The sequence below is a fragment of the Chiloscyllium plagiosum genome, chromosome 48 (genome assembly GCF_004010195.1).
Source record: "Chiloscyllium plagiosum isolate BGI_BamShark_2017 chromosome 48, ASM401019v2, whole genome shotgun sequence".
In the NCBI taxonomy this organism is placed as follows: domain Eukaryota; kingdom Metazoa; phylum Chordata; class Chondrichthyes; order Orectolobiformes; family Hemiscylliidae; genus Chiloscyllium; species Chiloscyllium plagiosum.
The window spans coordinates 3,031,447-3,037,292 of NC_057757.1; positions in this window are offsets into that span (position 1 = coordinate 3,031,447).

Genomic DNA, 5,846 nt, shown 5'->3' on the forward strand with positions numbered 1-5,846 from the left:
TGGATGAGGTCATCAAATTTTTGTCTGCATTATTTTAATCTAAGGCATGAGGACAAATCTCCATTTGAGGATGTTACTGATAAATAGCAATCATTCTGCAAGGCTGTCCAGGTGGAGAAGCAGGAGGAGCTTTCTCCTGAGGCATCGTTTGTGGTTCTTATTAACGTTTACCAACACACAGGGTGGTTCGCAGTGGTGGGTTCCGCTACTGGATCCAGTGGTGAAGAGATGTCCCTTTTTGATGCAGCTACTGATTTCACATGAAGCAGGTTATAGGCAGAAGTGATAATTACATCAGTTAGGGATCCAAATTGAATCCTGTTCCTGAAAATCAGGAAATAAATATTAATGAGCAATTAATTGTTCAATGTCATTTTATCCAACTGAGCAACAAGGTCTCGGGTTGATATATTGTTATATAACCTTTTCGTTTGATAATGTTCTCCACAGTAGCCAATGCACAAAATATGGAGGCATGGGATTCTGGGTGATTTAGCAGTTTGGATCAGAAATTGGCTAGCTGAAAGAAGACAGAGGATGGTGGTTGATGGGGAAACATTTATCCTGGAGTTCAGTTGCTAGTGTACCACAAGGATCTGTTTTGGGACCACTTCTGTTTGTCATTTTTATAAATGGCCTGGATGAGGGTGTGGAAGGATGGCTTAGTAAATACATGGATGACACTAAGGTTGGTGGAGTTGTGGAAAGTGCTGAAGGCTGTTGTAGGTTACAGAGAGACATAGATAAGCTGCAGAGCTGAGTTGAGAGGTGGCAAATGGAGTTTAATGTGGACAAGTGTGAGGTGATTCACTTTGGAAGGAGCACCAAGACTAAAGAGTACTGGGCTAATGGTAAAATTCTTGGTTGAGTAGATGAGGAGAAAGATCTCAGTATCCACGTACATAGATCCCTGAAAGTTGCTACCCAGGTTGATAGGGTTGTTAAGAAGGCATATGGTGTGTTAGCTTTTACTGGAAGAGGGATTGAGTTTCGGAGCCACAAGGTCATGCTGCAGCTGCAGCTACACTTGGTATGTTGTGTATTCTGATCATCACGTTATAGAAAGGGTGTGGAAGCTTTGGAAAGGGCTCAGAAGAGATTTAGCAGGATGTTGCCTGGTATGGAGGGAAGGTCTTATGATGAAAGGCTGAGTGACTTGAGGCTGTTTTTGTTAGAGAGAAGGTTGAGAAGTGACTTAATTGAGAGATATAAGATAATCAGGGGGTTAGAGAGGATGGACAGTGAGAGCCTTTTTCCTCGGATGGTGATGGCTACTGCAAGGGGACATAGCTTTAACTTGAGGGATGATAGATATAGTGGGCGGCATGGTGGCACAGTGGTTAGCACTGCTGCCTTACAGCGCCAGAGACCCGGGTTCAATTCCCGCCTCAGGCGACTGACTGTGTGGAGTTTGCACATTCTCCCTGTGTCTGCGTGGGTTTCCTCCCACAATCCAAAAATGTGCAGATTTGATGAATTGGCCATGCTAAATTGCCCATAGTGTTAGGTGAAGGGGTAAATGTAGGGGAATGGATCTGGGTGGGTTGCGGGTCGGTGTGGACTTGTTGGGCCGAAGGGCCTGTTTCCACACTGTAAGTAATCAAATCTAATCATATAGGACAGATGTCAGAGGTTTTTCCTTTACTCAGAGAATAGTAGGGGCATGGAACACACTGCCTGCAACAGTAGTAGATTTGCCAGCTTTAAGGGCATTGAAATGTTCATTGGATAGACATATGGATGAGAATGGAATAGTGTAGGTTAGATGGGCTTCAGTTCGGTTCCACAGGTCGGCACAACATCGAGGGCTGAAGGGTCTGTACTGCGCTGTAATGTTCTATGTTCTATATTCTATATGAATGAATTGTGAATGAAAATTAAATTGGGGACAAGAAACCCATGTCAATGAGCAGTGATATTCCACGGGGGTCAGTGCTGGAACGTTGTTTGTAATTTACATAAACGTTTTGGATGAAGATGATGGTGGTCTGATTAGTAAGTTTGCAGATGGCACGAAAATGGAGTTGTAGATAATGAGGAAAGATATATACGGGCTTGTCATATGAAGAGCAGTTGAGGACTCTGGATCTGTACTTGATGGGGTTTAGAAGAATGAATGGGGGAGAGGGGATCTGATTGAAGCTTACAGGATATTGAAAGGCCTAGATAGAGTGGATGTGGTGAAGGTGTTTCCACTAATAGGAGAAACTAGGACCCGAGGGAAGAGCCACAGAGTGAGCCATCACCATCCTGAGTTGGCTGTTCCTTAATGTCGCTGGGTCAAAATCCTGGAACTCCTTCCCTAACGGCGCTCCCTATGTCACGCAGGACTGCAGTGGTTCAAGAAGCAGCTCACCACCACCTTCTCAAGGGGGCATTTGGGAATGGATCAGAGCTGGTAGCCCAGGCAACAACATCTAGATCCTCAGAATGGATAAAAAGAAGCATGTCTTCACACAATAGGCAGTGGGAGCTGGAAGTCTCCCTCAGTTGTTGAGGCTGGGCGGTCAATTGAAAATTTCCAAGCAATGATTGATGGTTCTTTGTGGGTCCAAGATTTTAAAGGCTGCAGAATTAAGGTGTGAAAATAGAGTGACGACACAGATTTATCTTTGTAAAGTTGAGATCATACAAAAATGTTGCTGCCCATGTCCTAACTGACTCCATTGCTCCATCACCCTGCACTTGTTGAGCTACACTGACTCCCAGTTAAGCAACACCTCAATCTCAAATTTCTGATTCACGTTTCCAAATCTTTCCATGCCCTCGCTTGTGCTTATCCCTGTAATTTGCTCCTTCTGACATCTCTGCATACATCAAAATCTAGCTGATTGAACATATCCCCAGTTTTAATTGTTCCGCAATGCCTTTAGCTGCCTGGCTCTCAATCTCTCGAATACCCTCGTTAAACCTCACTGCCTCTTTCTCTTTCAGAATCCCTATAAAACAGGCCATTTGCCCAACAAATTCACACCGAACCTCTGAAGAGTAACCCACTCAAACCCATTCCCCTACCCTATAACTCTACGTTTGCCGCAACTCAGACCCATTCCCCTATCCTATTACTCTACATTTGCCCCAACTAATACACCCTAATCTGCACATTCCTGGACATTATGGGCAAATTAGCATGGCAAATTCACCCGAACCTGGGCATCTTTGAATTGTGGGAGGATACCGGAACACCTGGAGGAAACCCACGCAGACACAGGGAGAATGTGCAAGTTCCACTCAGGTAGTTGCCTGAGGCTGGAATTGAACCTGGGTCTGTGGCGCTGTGACGCAGAAGCATTAACCACCCGGCCGCCCTGCTGCCTGTCCCTGGCATCTCCACATGTGACTCAGAATGGTTGTCCCTTGGCTGTCACATCTTAGATTGTTCTAAAGCTTTGAAGGTGCTCTCTCAATGTCTCTTGTTGCTTTTGGGCATAATCAGCCATTGATCTGGCTGTCCTCATGAAATAAGTAAGTTCTCTGGTAATGCCAACATGCTGAAGGATTCACTCACTGGAATAACCATTCACCAAGAATGCTACTTATATAATGGGACACACTTTCGTTTTACACACTTCCTTGCTATGCCACACTCAAAATCATACTTGCAGCATTTGCCTGTGGAGTCATAGAGTATGTTATTAGTTTACTGCCCATTAATTACATTGTTCTGCACTGTGATGGCTGCCTCTCCTGGCGTTTATCTTCTGAAAGTTCCGATTGAATGCATTTCCTTTGCCCTTCTGCTTAGCGTATTCCAGATCTCAACGGTTTCTCACAGTTAAAAAAAAACCAGCTCTTTATCTTCTTCTGGCACCTATCTGAGCCCTGAGGTTACTGCACAGAAGCAAAGATTTCTCCCCAACTGCTGAATAAAAATGCCTAAGGTAGTTCTGAATGTCTCAAACCAATTTCCCCTTAGCTTTCTGCATTCCAAGGAGATGAATCTCAGCTTCTCCTCGTGATTTAGGTTCGTCATCCTTGGTACTCCGTCGCATCCCCTCCAAAGCTGTAGCACCTTTCTTAAAGTCAGTACAACCCAACACTCAGTCCCACTCCAGAAGTTTAGGCCACATTCGCTTTAGATCGAGCTAGAGTCAGCAAACAAAGTGCAAAAATACTCAAGATCATGTTTTCTCTAAATTCAGCAAATGTTTATTACCTTTCCCAGCAGGAGAGGCCGTGAAGCAAACAGATCTGTGTTAGTATGGTCGGCAGCAATTCAAGACGGAGCTTCACATTTTCCCCGCAATGAGTTCAGGAGCTGACACATTGAGGATGACAGGGGTTGGAGACTGATGTGGAGTGCTCCCTTTGCGCTGCACTAACAAGTATCAGCCTGGTGTCTGTGTCTGACTCTCTGGAGTTGGAGCTGAGCCTTTTCCCCGTCAGACTCAGAGCCAAGAACATGGAGCTGATTGAGGTTGTTCTGGACCAGAGACCTGCCTTGTACCACTATGATTAATGAGCTTCTTGTGGGTGACAAGGTTGGAGGGTGGCACTTTCAAGCTGTGAGATGATGGGAAACAGTCCGATGATTACGTTCCATCGCCAAAATGATCCGGATGGAGTTTACACCTTTCTGAGTGTTGAGAGAGGTGATGGATGTCTTAAAATGCATAAAGGTGGTTAAGTGCCCTAGAATTCTGTGGGAAGCTCAGGAAGCGATTGCTGGACCCCTTGCTGAGATATTTACATCATTGATAGCTACAAGTGATTTGCCGAAAGACTGGAAGTTGGCTAACATGGTGCCACTGTTTAGGAAAGGTGGTAAGGAAAAGCAGGGAACTATAGACCTGACATCAGTGGTGGGCAAGTTGTTGGAGAGAATCCTGAGAGATAGGATTTATATATATTTGGAAGGGCAAGGACTGATTAGGGATAGTTAACATAGCTTTGTGCATGGGAACTCGGTAACTTGATTGAGATTTTTGAAGAAGTAACAAAGAGGATTGATAAGGGCAGAATGGTGGACATGATCTATATAGACTTCAGAAAGACAATGTTCCCCATAGGAGACTGGTTAGCATGGTTAGATCTCATGAAACACAGGGAGAACAGCCATTTGCTTACAGAACTGGCTCGAAGCTAGGAGACAGAGGGTGGTGGGGGAGGATTGTTTTTCAGACTGGAGGCCTGTGCCACAAGGATCGGTGTTGGGTCCACTGCTTTTCATCATTTATATAAATGATTTGGATGTGAACATAGAAGATATAGTCAGTAGTTTGCAGATGACACCAAAATTGATGGTGTAGTGGACAGCGAAGAAGGTTACCTCAAGATCGCGTTTTAATCTGATCAGATGGCCAATAGGCTGAGGAGTGACAGATCGAGTTTAATTTAGATAAATGTGAGGTGCTGCATTTTGGAAAGGCAAATCAGGGCAGGATTTATACACTTAATGGTAATGTCCTGGAGAGTATTGCTCAACAAAGAGACCTTGTCGTGCAGGTTCATAATTCATTCAAAGTGGAGTCGCAGGTAGACAGGGCAGTGAATAAGATGTTTGGTATATTTGCCTTCATTAGTCAGTACACTGAGTACAGGAGTTGGGAGGCCATGTTGCAGCTGTACAGGACTATTGGAATATTGTGTGCAATTCTGGTCTCCCTGCTATAGGAAAGATGTTGTGAAACTTGAAAGGGCTCAGAAAAGATTTACAAGGATGTTGCCGGGGTTGGAGAGTTTCAGCTATGGGGAGAGGCTGAATAGGCTGGGGCTATTTTCCTTGGAGTGTCGGAGGCTGAGGGGTGACCTTATAGAGGTTTATAAAGGTTTATAAAATCATGAGGCGCATGGATAGGGTAAATAGACAACGTCTTTTCCCTGGGGTGGGGAGTCCAGAACTGGAG